The 12,991-nt window shown below is 41.4% G+C and overlaps 1 long non-coding RNA gene across 1 annotated transcript in view; it reads right to left on the minus strand.

Moving 5' to 3' along the window:
* Positions 1–12,991, minus strand: part of LOC134478926 (uncharacterized) — a 50,336-nt gene that overhangs the window by 36,668 nt on the left and 677 nt on the right. The window lies entirely within an intron of this gene.

Genomic DNA, 12,991 nt, shown 5'->3' on the forward strand with positions numbered 1-12,991 from the left:
ATGCTAATTCTGCTTCTGAAGAGGACTGGATCGTGTACTCAGGTGATTTCATGTGAACCTGCTCCCCATTTTAGCTGATCAAATAAACACTAGAGCTTGTGATTGGACAATGGAAGGAAAGGGTGGGGCTGGAGGATTTAGAGAAAGGGAAGAGAAGGAGGAGAGAGGGATGGAGGAAATGGAGGAAGAGAAGGGAAGGCAGAGGAAGAGGAGGTGGAAGAAAGATGGACTAGAACCATGTGGCCCAGAGAAGCCACAAGTAGCAAGGGGGTCTCATAGCTGGGGAATAGAGTAGTGTAGAAATAGATCTGCCCAATCTAGGCGTGCAGCTTATAAATATCATAACCGTGTTGTGTGGTTTTTGCATGGGTTTACTGAGGTTGGAGATTTACAACAACAAATTTTCATTAAATATTTGATTTTAGAGAACATACAATATCATCAATGTTTTTAGAAACTGATCACTATTTTGATTTTATCATTATCAATACTGAGAATACTATTTTGTACAAATATGTAGTATAAAACATAAAAGTATTTTTAGGGCCACTACAGAAAGTGTTAGAAACTTTGTCTGTCCTGATTGACAATTTTTTCATGTGTTTCAAGTCAGTAACTCAAACCAGTTTTTTAAGTCAAACATTCCAACATAATAAAATCCAAAGACAGGCTGGGGATTTAGCTCAGTGGTAGAGCGCTTACCTAGGAAGCACAAGGCCCTGGGTTCAGTCCCCAGCTCCGAAAGAACCAAAAAAATAAATAAATAAAATCCAAAGACATAGTAATCTAATATTCCATGCTGATGAATGATAATCAGAAACTACAAAGCCTTTGCCTTCCATGTTTATATCACTATGTTTGACAAGGACAGGAAACATTGTATGTATAGTAATTGTCTCAACTCAGGGTCAAGCTACTTCTGACAGCGTTGTTTGGCATGGCATGGCAGGACAACAGGCACATTTGTGATCAGAGCCAAGGCTGCAATGATACTACACGACTCAACGAGGGACAGGAGTGCCAGAAACACCTGACTCATTCTGCATTTGGTTTTGAATTAATTTTTGTTGATATATATCCATAAACTGTCACTTTTGTTAAATTTTTTTGGCCCACAGTTCAGTTACTAAGCAGCATAAAGGTTGTGCTCTGCTCAAAGAAATGTGGATGGTACTAGCCCGCATGACTTGCAGGCTGAAATTCTCAGCCCTGAGTTGGATTAATGTCTTAGGGTCTCCTTGCTGTGAAGAGACACCGTGATCAAGGCAACTCTTATCAAGGACCGGCTTACAGTTTCAGAGGTTCAGTCCCATTATCATCACTGTGGGAAGCATGGTGGCATCCAGGCAGGCATGGGGCTGAGAGTTCTACACCTTGATCCACAGGCAGCCAGGAGGACACCGTCTTCTCCAGGTAGCCAGGAAAAAGGTCTTTTCCACACTGGGTTGGAGCTTAAGCACTAAGACCTCAAAGTCCACCCCCATAGGGACATACTACAAACAAGGTCATGCAGACTCCAACAAGGCCACACCTCCTTGTAGCGACATTTCGCATGGGCCAGAAATATTCAAACCACCACAATTACCTATTCCCTTTGCTATTATGGAGGATAAACGTAAAGGAATCTAGCATTTATCTTCAGTGGATTTTATATCTTATATGTGGTCCTTAAAACTCAGATGACTTAATGTTCACTATCACAGCCAATTTAATTGTCACTTCTACATGTGAGTCAACTAACACATTACTTGGAAAAGGAATAGCAGAAACAGAGGCAGTTATATCAGTGGGGGGAGGATACAATAGCACCTCACCAGTGTGTCAGTGTCTGTAATCTTAATTACCTTCAGCAAACTGTAACCTATAGTATTAGTAGAAAGTTTTCAGAAATAATTTATTGCTGCGAAATTGCAGACACATCTGTACAGCATATAGGGACTTCAGACTGTTTGGCTTTGTCCTGCCTGTGATCTACATCAGTCCCTTTTCCAGCTTATTAAGATAGTACGTTGCCCACTCAGCACCAGTTAGCCACTGAGTAGCCATCCCATTTCTCAGAGCATCTGTCCCGGTATCATGATGCATGGGTTCGTGTCACCTTCGATTTACATAAGGGCTCCAGTGTGGGAGAATGATAACACTGGCCATCCAGACATGCCAAAGAGAAACTGCAGTATGCGTCCTTCAGGTAAAAAGGTGAAGGTAAACAGGATTATTTTTTTTGAGACTATATGCACTTAAGTTTTCTTATAGTGCATTAATAGTTCTTAATATTACATTTAATATCTTACAAATTTGTAAACTAGGTTTACTCCATCTTCAGTTGTGGGAATTGGCTGGTGTCCTTGAGCATGAATCGCCATTGATAAGGGTGAGGGCTATTTATTGTCCAATAAAATCACTGAGCTGACTGTGAAGGTAGTCATAACTTCACCATGAGTGTACTAAACCATAGAACCCCTAGAATCCTAGTTGAGATAATTCTACTCCTGTATTATTGTATGTCAATAACAAAAATTTAGATCCAGCATTTATAAATGGTTGTTCATGCTTATTAGAGACACTTTTAAGAGAAAATATTATATTCAGGGAATAGAACCGGGTGGCAATTCAACTGACTTGAAAATATATATTTTTAAATAAACCTTTGGTAATGGGCCAAAGTTGAGAGTTTAGCATCTGTAAAAACATTCTTTTTGGATGTTGGGGGTTGGAGGCATTTTTACATTTTTATAGAGTTGAGGCTCTCCAAGTGAATTTTGACAAATATTTTGATTTCTGGTTTAAAAGTTCCAACAGTGGAAGAATGAGAGAGAGAGAGAGAGAGAGAGAGAGAGAGAGAGAGAGAGAGAGAGAGAGAGAGAGAAAGAGAGAGAGAGATTTTAGGGTTATCCTGAGATATATTTGTGTTTTGAGGGGGACCCTGGTGACATCTTTTAAGTCACTTGAGAGGCATAAGGGTTCATGTGGCATGGGAGAAATAAGTTTCATTCCAATGATTACAGTAAAGACTCAGGACATTCCCATCCCATCCTCACCCCTCTTTTTTTCCCCTTACTGCTATTTTCCAACCAGAAATGAGGCCTGTCAAAGCTGCCAGAACAGAAGTGACAGATACTACAGCCCTGGTCCTGTTTCATGTGGGCACTCAGGACAAAATGTGACATAGATACTGAGGTCGTACACTGGCCTTAGCAAAGGGTACCCAAATGCCAGTCTCCTGACCACCCAAGGTCTCACAGAAGAGATTCTAAATGTCACGATCTCTGGAAAGTCAAATGAACTTTTCTAGATTTTTCAGAATACCTGGTGCAGAGTGGACATATTCCCACTTGGCGGGGAGCTCTAATCTCCATACTTCATAGTGTAGCCATAAGCTTGTTTCCACTCATTTACTCACATTTGAGTCTAATCACATATTTTCAGAATGTAAATTTGCTGTATCTGACATGGAAAAAATAATGGCTTAAATAAAGTCCAATTTTATTTCTCTTTCATATTAAATTTGAAGCTGCTACATTCCCAGGGAGAAATACATGGCCATAGCACATACGAAATGAAGGGACACTTACTAAATGCCACAGAGCCATCCGCGTTCTATGCCGCATCCCTCAGCATTTCTACCAGTTGCCATTGCCAACCCACCAGACAGATTTAACCAGTCTGGTTTGGGCCATCAACTAGAAACAAATAAAATATCCTGCAGAATCAAATGGATTTCATTATATCCTGTTTCGAATGTATCAGACTATGGCTGAATGACCTTGCATTCAGAAGCTGTTCCAGATGTTCCCAGTGTCTGCAGATGGACACCGAAGAACTCTGATCTTTTCACAATCATGCCTAAGGATGGAGGGGGGAAAGAATCAAGCAGTGGTACGCAGAAGTGAGCCAGAGCTGGAAACCCCTCTGCAGAGGCTGGGTGGAGATCTGAGGTGAACAGACAATTTTCTTCACTCTTGTATTGTCTCTCCACCAACAGGCGGAAGGACCACCATGTAATCGTGGGCCAAGAAGTCATGATCATAAACCTCCAAAACTGTGAGTCCAAACAAATGTTTTGTCTTTTTAAAATCCCAGGTATTTATTTGTGTGGGAGTGGGGCATGTGTCACAGAGTCCCCATGGATGTCAGAGGACGTGTAGTAATAGGCTCTGTCCTTCTACCATGTGGCCACAGAGGACAAAACTCAGCTCATCAGTGTTGGCAACAGTGAGCTGTCTCTTATACCCAAGATTTTTGCCTTTATTTCAGGTATTTATTAGAATAATAGAAAGTTCACCGATATACCATTTAGGCCAACAAAATATAAATGTAAAAAGGAGAAAAAATAAAACTGAGCTAAAACCAGGTAATCCAAGTTATTTCATAACTATTCAATAAGTTATTTAATTTCAATTTTTCCCCATGGGAAAAATCTGGGCCTGAATACCCCTTCAAATAAATTCTAGCCCCACACTTAAGAGAAAGAATAATGAAGAGAAAGTATAATGTGGCCGGAGAGATGGTCTAGTGGTTAAGACAGCATAGTATTATTGCAAAGGATAGGGTTCTATCCCATGCTCCCGCATGGTGACTCACTCCTGTGAGCTGTTTATACATCCACTTTCTTCTGGTCCCCACAGGCACTTACAGAATGTAAACACACACACACACACACACACACACACACACACACACACACACACACACACACTTGGCAAAATACACGTACACACAAAATAAAAATATCCAATTTTTGAAATCTTTAAAACAACAAAAAAGAAAATATTCGTTAAGCTTTTCTATAGATAAAAAGATGACCTTATCCTCCCTGCATGTTTGACAAGCTAGGATAAACTTGGCGCTAAAACGGAACAAGGAAATTGTTAAAAGGAGAAACAATGGGCTACTATTATTCCTTAACATTCAGTGCAAAGGCAAACAATATTAGTAAACTTGAAGCTGAAGAGCCAGGGATATTAAAACAGGGTATGTAACACTAATCTCCTAATAACAGCCTTAAATTCAGGACCAATGAGGAGCCATGTGTGAACAGGTATCTGGAGGAACATACACCCTAGAAGAAGGGAACACAGTCAGTGGGTCCAAACTCACTGGCATTCCACAGGGCTTCTCTCATTCAGACTTGCATATTAAAGATGGAGGAGAAGAGGGAGAGAGAGACAGAAAGGGAGAGGGAGAGGGAGAGGGAGAGGGAGAGGGAGAGGGAGAGGGAGAGGGAGAGGGAGAGGGAGAGGGAGAGGGAGAGGGAGAGGGAGAGGGAGAGGGAGAGGGAGAGGGAGAGGGAGAGGGAGGTGTGTGGGTAGAAAGCAATATTCCTTTTGGACTTAGGATTCAGATACAGTGTCTGCTGCTGAAAGTGATAGGAATATTAAAAAAAAAAATCCTAGTCAAAAAGGTGTGCCCCTGTAGGCAAAAACAAGTATTCCTAAAATCTTCAACTATTCTCTAATATAAACAAAATCCAAATAATAATAATAATAATAATAATAATAATAATAATAATAATAATAAAAACAAATACCAACAAAAGGTCGAGTGAGAAAGCAGCAACTTTTTCCCTCTGGAGGCAGCACTAGAAATCAAGCCATGAAAATGAGAGATACTTGACTATGTTGGTTTTCCATAGAAATACCCAAGGAGCTACAGGAGCACATTTAAGAGTAGTAGATATGTTGTAGTAATGACTTAAAGAAAACGGTATCCCTTTCCCTAAAGAGACGACAGAATGCATAGAGACTCTACAGTATCCTTTAAAAATGTTTAATAACAACAAAAATGCAAGGAAAGGTGACCCCAAGGCTTTAAAGTTTTCAGAGAGCTAGTCTAAACAGAGAGTGACAGGACTCAGACATGGAAATTACCAATTGATAGCTGTAAAATAGAAGCTGGGCGTGGATGCTATGCACCTGTAATTCAATACTGGGATTGACTTGGGTTACTCAAGCCTAGGATTTCAAGACCAAGCTATGCAACTTAATCAAACCCTGTCTCAAAGCTCAACAAGTCAGGATTAGCTAAGAATGCAGTCAGGTTTAGTTGTGATAAATTGTTTTTCTATATGAAATTGAGAATTGCTGTTTCCATGTCTGTGAAGAATTGTGTTGGAATTTTGATGGGGATTGCATTGAATCTGTAGATTGCTTTTGGTAAGATGACCATTTTTACTATGTTAATCTTACCAATCCATGAGCATGAGAGATTTCTTCATTGTCTAAGGTCTTCTTTGATTTCTTTCTTCAGACACTTGAAGTTCTTGTCATACAGATCTTTCACTTGTTTGGTTAGAGTTACCCCGAGATATTTTATATTATTTGTGATTATTGTGAAGGGTGTTGTTTCCTTATTTTCTTTCTTAGCCTGTTTATCATTTATATAAGGAAAGCGACTCATTTGTTTCAGTTAATTTTATATCCAGCCACTTTGCTGAAGTTGTGATAGAAAAAAAAAACAATTCTTAACAATAAAAAAATTCTGGGGGGAAATCACTATCCCTGACCTCAAGCTATACTACAGAGCAATAGTGATTAAAAACTGCATGGTATTGGTATAGAGACAGACAGGTGGATCAGTGGAATAGAACTGAAGAGCTAGTGTCTTAGTTAGGGTCTTATTGCTGTGAACAGACACCATGACCAATGTAAGTTTTATAAAGGAAAACATTTAATTGGGGCTGGCTTACAGGTTCAGAGGTTCAGTCCATTATCATCAAGGAGGGAGCATGGCAGCGTCACAGCATCCAGGAAGGCATGGTGCAGGAGGAGCTGAGTTCTACATCTTCACCTGAAGGAAGCCAGGAACAGACTGAGCATCCCTAGACAGCTAGGAGGAGGGTCTCCAAGTCCACCCTCATAGTGATGCACTTCCTCCAACAAAGCCACACCTTCTAATAGTGCCACTCCCTGGGCCAAGCATATGCAAACCATTGCAGCTAGAAATAAACTCATGGACACTTATGGACACTTATCCTTTGACAAAGAAGCCAAAAATACACAATGGAAAAAAGAAAGCATCTTCAATAAATGGTGCTGTTCTAACTGAGTGTCTGGATGTAGAAAAATGCAAATAGATTCATATTTGTCACCTTGCACACAGCTCAAATCCAAGTGGATCAAGGACCTCAACATAAAACCAGTTACACTGAATCTAATAGAAGAGAAAGTGGGAAAGAGCCTCAAACTCATTGTCGGGGGAGGGAGAGAAGGCAGGGATGGGGAGAGAGGTTCCTAAAGAGATTTCCAATGGCTTAGGCTCTAATATCAACAATTGATAAATGAGACCTTTAGGAAACTGAAAAGCTTCTGTAAGGCAAAGGACATAGTCAATAAAACAAACCAGCAACTAACAGATTGGGAAATTTTTTTTCATCAATCCCACATCCAATAGAGGGCTAATACCCAAAATAATAAAAAGCTCAAGAAGCTAGCCTCTAAGAAAACCAAACAACCTAATCAAAACACAGGGTATAGAGCTAAACAGAGAATTCAGGAGAGGAATCTCTAACAGCTAAGAAGCACTTAAAGAAATGTTAAAAGTCCTTCATGATCAGGGAAATGCAAATCAAAATAACCCTGAGATTCCACCTTACACAAATCAGAATTGTTAAGATCAAAAACTCGGGTTACAGCAGAATAAATAGAAATTTGCAACCTCAGGGCGTGGGGGCTGGGAGATCCTCTAAAAAGTACCAGAGACCTGGGAAGTGAGAGAATCTCAGGACTCAAAGGGAGGAGCCTTATATGAAATGCCCCACCATGGGGAGAGGGAGTCCATCTCCAGTAAAATGAAAGGGCATCAAGGGATGGGGTTGCCATCCCACAGTCAAAAAGTCTGACCCAGAATTGTTCCTGTGTAAAAGAACTGCAGGGACAAAAATGAAGAAACTGAGGAAAAGGAAGTCTAGTGACCAGTCCAACTTGGGACCCATCTCATGGAGAGGCTCCAAGACCTGACACTATTATTGATGCTATGGTGTACTTATAGATAGAAGCCTAGTATGGCTGTCCTTGGAAAGGTCCAACAAGCAGCTGATTGAGACAGATGCAGATACTTGCACCCAGCCAATGTGGATACCTGTGGTTGAATTAGGGAAAGGCTGGAAGAAGCTGAGGAGGAAAGAGACCCCATAGGAAAACCAGCAGTTTCAACTAACTGGACCCCGTGAGATCTCTCAGATACTGAGCCACCAACCAGGCAGCATACATGAGCTGGTCCAAGGCTCCTGACGCATAGACAGCTAAGGACTGCCTGGTTGGGCCTCAGTGTGAGAAGATGAGCCTAACCCTCGAGGGACCTGGGGCCCCAGGGAGGTGGGAGGCCTGATGGAGGAGTAGGGGTATGAGTTAGGGGGGACATCCTCTTGGGGACAGTGGGGTGGAGGAATGGGATGAGGAACTATAAGAAGGTGGACTGGAAGGGGGAGGGTCAACAACTGGACTGTAAAAAAATAAGAGTTATAAAAAAATAAAAAAATAAAATTTTAAAAAAGACATCAAACGAGATTTAAATAGTCGCAGTGCCAAAGACATACAATATCTTCACAAACAATGTTCCAGGAATAAATCTGGTGCACCTGAGCTGAAGCCCATCCTACCTCAAGCTGACTTGATTTACAGCCTCACTGCCTCCACTCCAAAGGTACTCAAAGGGCTCTGCCACTACTCTGACTTCCAAGCTTGCCCTCAGCTGATCTGGTCAACCAAGTTTTATTGCTAAAATGCAGGGGTGTCAGCATTGCCCCCACCAAACTCTTTGATTTCTGTAAATATTTTTGTAGAACTAAGAACCAAACTCCTTAGCATTGGCATTTGTGGTCTTTCCTGGCCATTTCCAAGCCATCTCTTTTCTCCTTGGGTCTTCTATTGAAGCCATGCTGCATGCTTCTCCAATCTTTCCCATGTAATACATTTCCTCTTTGAAACCTCGCCCTTCTGACTGACACCTGTCAGACTTTTCCATGGTGCCCAGTGACCTTGGGTAGGAAGTTGTCTACTATAGGCCTCTCCCTTGACAACTCTACTGCTTAGAACACGTTGAGTGTGTCTAGAGCTACACTTCAGCTAGGAAAAACACCAAAACTTCAGTTCCTCACCATAATGTCTACTTCAAGAGCCTTTGTCTAGTCATAATGGCTCTAGCCTACATCAGCACTGGAAATTCTAACTTCAGCCATGAAGAGCCTCAGTGACATCCACATGACTAATTTCCAATAGATGTTAGATGGCTGTGATGATTTGAATATGCTTGGCCCAGGGAGTGGCACTATTAGGAGGCGTGGCCTTGTTGGAGGAAGTATGTCACTATGGGGGTAGGCTTTGAGACCTTCCTCCTAGGCATGTGGGAGTCAGTCTTCTCCTGTTTGCCTTTGAAACAAGGTATAGAACTGTCAGCTCCTCCAGTGCCATGGCTGCCTGGACACTGCCATGCTTCCTGCTATATGATAACCTCTAAACCTGTAAGCCAGCCCCAATTAAAGTTTCTTTATAAGAGTTGCCTTGGTCATGGTGTCTGTTTACAGTAATGGAAACCCTAATTAAAACAATGATGATAATGTCAGGGACACAATGAGAAAAGCAGCAGTTTGGAGGAGAAAAGGGAGAGTTTGGAGTTGAGGCAGCAATGTTTTTGAGACATCCAAATGGAAATACAAATTTAAAAAGCAATTAGGAGTGTAGATCTTGAGTAATGGGAAGAACTGGGTGGGTACTGAAAAAGTAGACTGGGAAATTCTGTATGCACTCAATCTACATTATTTGCGAAGTGCACATATGGAAATTCTGTACTTGTTGCAACTGGTTGTATACTGTTGTTGCTCACCCCATAGCATGGACGTGCACAGGGAAGCAAGCGTTTGATCCACTGGATCAGCTCATTTCTAAAGGAAGTCAAACAAGGTGAGGCTCTGCCTTTTTCAGCTCTTACACTGTCTGCTGGCAGTCTGCTTAATGCCACATCCTTCAGACTCTGTGTTTCTCCTTTTGGATCTATTTAAAACTGCCTGCTAGTGCAGTGCTGACATGTTGCCTAGGGTTCCTAAGTGGATGTGCCTTGAGGAGCTTGCATATAAGGCAAACTTCCTTCAAGAAGGAATTGCAGTGCTGGGACAGTGAGTTCGATTTTGATGCAGCCATAGTATATATTACATAAAATGTCTCTATACAGAAATAGACAAAGAACAAGACTATGAACCAATCACCTGATGAACATAAACAGGGGCTTCAAGGACATAACCTTGTATCCCAACGGCAATAATTCGGTGATCAATAATATAATGTTCTTGGCAAGTTCATGGAACAGAACTGTGGATAATGAGAGCCAGCTGTATATACATGATAGGAACAAGAACAGATGACACTGAATAGTGGAGTTTCATACAGCAAGAGAATAAAAAAGGCTAAAGCAGAACCCAAGGGAATATCACTGGTTAAAGGCTGGATGTTGTTGAGGGATGGCCAGAAAAAAAAAATGGTATGAAACATACCAAGAGGTCCTTAGGCAGTAACACTGTGCAATCTTGCCAGGAGCTACAGAACAGCTCCTAAGGAGCAGGGAGGGGGTCAAAAGAAAAGCATAAACTTTAGAGTATAATGCACCTGAATTTAAAACTTAGTTCTGAAGCTTATTTTTTCTCTTGCCCTCACCCCACCCCCACACACTTACTTCTAAAGTATGAAGAGGATACCTAAGCCAGAAGTTATTGTAGAGGGTATAGTTTATGCAAGCCATGAAAATTACCAGCTGTAAACATATGCCATTCTCTCAAATGTTTTAGAAACAAGATAAAAATGTTTCAACAGATGAGACAACAAACGAAGGCCAGTTCTGAACCTCGCCTAGTGAAATTCAGCATAAGTAAAATTACACAAATATGAGTTTTATGTAAGTTATGAAGTTAGAGTTGTCTGTGCCTGATGAGGCTCTCCACTGAGTCATCTTACTATTGTGGTCCATTTTCAACGTCTTGTGCGTTGGGGGCCCTGGATACGGTCGCACACAACCAGGACACAGGGAGTGCAGAGCAAAGGCAGAAGTAACCGCTCAGTTGCAAGCTTTATTAATCCTTATATAGATATGAATATGCATTACTACAATTTCCATTTTGGCAAGATACCATAAGATTGTTGTTCCCACGATACCAGGAACAACTGAGGTAAGATTAAACGAAGAAACATGACTAAACAAAGGTTTCTTCTCAAAATATTCACATAACAAATCACCCCTCTTCTTATTATCAAAATATACTCGCTATTACCAAGAGAGCGTGAGAAGAGCTTCCACAGAAACAGGACACAGCAGAACATAGTTTAAGGCCAAGCGAGAAAAACATTTTCTTCTCAAGGGCGCTTGCAACTGTCACCAGTCCTTACTTGACCCTGCATCTCTATGCCTCCACAGTCCATGACTTACCAAGAATGAAAAAGGTGCTATGAAGACTTGCAATCTTGGTCCCGGTTATAGATCACCACTACTTCTATTCACGGGTTCCCTCAGATAGACTGTAAAACTACATTCCTTTGGTGAGGGGAACCAAGAAGTTGGCCTGGCCTAGCTGCCTTGAAAGGCACATGTCACTAGTTTTTTGGACTAGAGTTCATGGCTCTTGGAGCACAAAGTAGCTTCCAGATGTTGAGAGACTGATATGTTCCCTCAGGCAGTGAGGTGTTCGGGCTGTTTCTTTGTATGGTCTCTTAGACATTAAGGAAGCATGGAAGCTTAGCAGAATAACTGGTCTCAGGTGATAATTGTGGAGAGCTTTTAGGCTACTTCTAGAAACTCGACAAGAGTCTGACATTGGGCCAGGACAGAGAAGTGGACCCAGTAGGAATTTGATGTTGGTTTAGGATATGGAAGTAGGCTCAGATGATATTTACATTTGAGCTAACACAAAGCTCAAGGTAAACTCAGCCGAGTAATGCGTGGCCTTCCTTTTATTTTGGCCAACCTGATGAGCCCTCTGAAACAGTGATCACAGGACTCTGCTTATAGCCTTGTTTGTTCCTTGACATAGAACTGCCCTTATCATTTGCCTGTACTTAGAATGATATAAAAGCAGACTGGAGAAAAATAAGTCCGCCTCAGCCTCAGCGCTGGCTGGAGTCATGTTATAGAGTCGTTTAATTGTCTTTTTCCTTTCAGTCCTCACGCCCTCCCTTGAGACCTGGTTGGCTGACTGAGCCGGCTTGGTCAATTAACCTGGTGTACCTATGGAGCTTGCGAATGTCGTTATATCCTGGCAACTACCACTGCCGTTAGTTGTATTCTATTTCTGACAAAGGTATAACAGTCTAATGGCTCTTGATAAAACCATCACAGTCTCAGTCTTGCTGTGGCCCCTCCAACTGGACTGATTTTCATTAGTCAAGGTCGCATCTGATGACCTTGGCCCATGAAGTAAGCATGGCTGCTTACACTCTAGAATCTAACTTAAGCCTACATCTCTAGTCTAGGTCTCTTACTGACTGCCTCATCATTGCTTATAAACATAATCATTTCTAAACACCCATTTAGTGTTTTGCTGGCATGGCTAAGATAGTCCCCATTATCTGTCTTAGAACATATTTGTGACCTCTTACTCATGGTCATTCCTGGCACAACAACCGTGGAAAATACTTCTCCTTCAAGGTCCAACATTGAAGGTATTGGCTCTCTGGGGTATTTTCTTGTCAAAAAAGTGATGGGAACTTTTAAGGCAGAATGTGTATTAAGAATATCAAGACAGCAATGCAAGGTTTGGTAACTTGTACTGCTAGTTTCTAGTTTAATTATCATTTGCCTTACTCAAGTACAACATGCATATTCAGCAATTCAAGTGGAAGACTCTAAACTGAGGAGAGGGACCATCGTCCTTTGCCCTCTGAGTCTCAAGCTGGGCCTGAGAAAGAAACTGAACTAAAACAGATTTACAGGAGAAAAGGGCACAAATTTTATTTTTAAAAAAATTATGTGATTAGTGTCTTCATAGGAACGTGAAAGCCTATGTGGGTGTATC

Source organism: Rattus norvegicus, chromosome 5 (genome assembly GCF_021556685.1).
Source record: "Rattus norvegicus strain SHRSP/BbbUtx chromosome 5, alternate assembly SHRSP_T2T, whole genome shotgun sequence".
In the NCBI taxonomy this organism is placed as follows: Eukaryota; Metazoa; Chordata; class Mammalia; order Rodentia; family Muridae; genus Rattus; species Rattus norvegicus.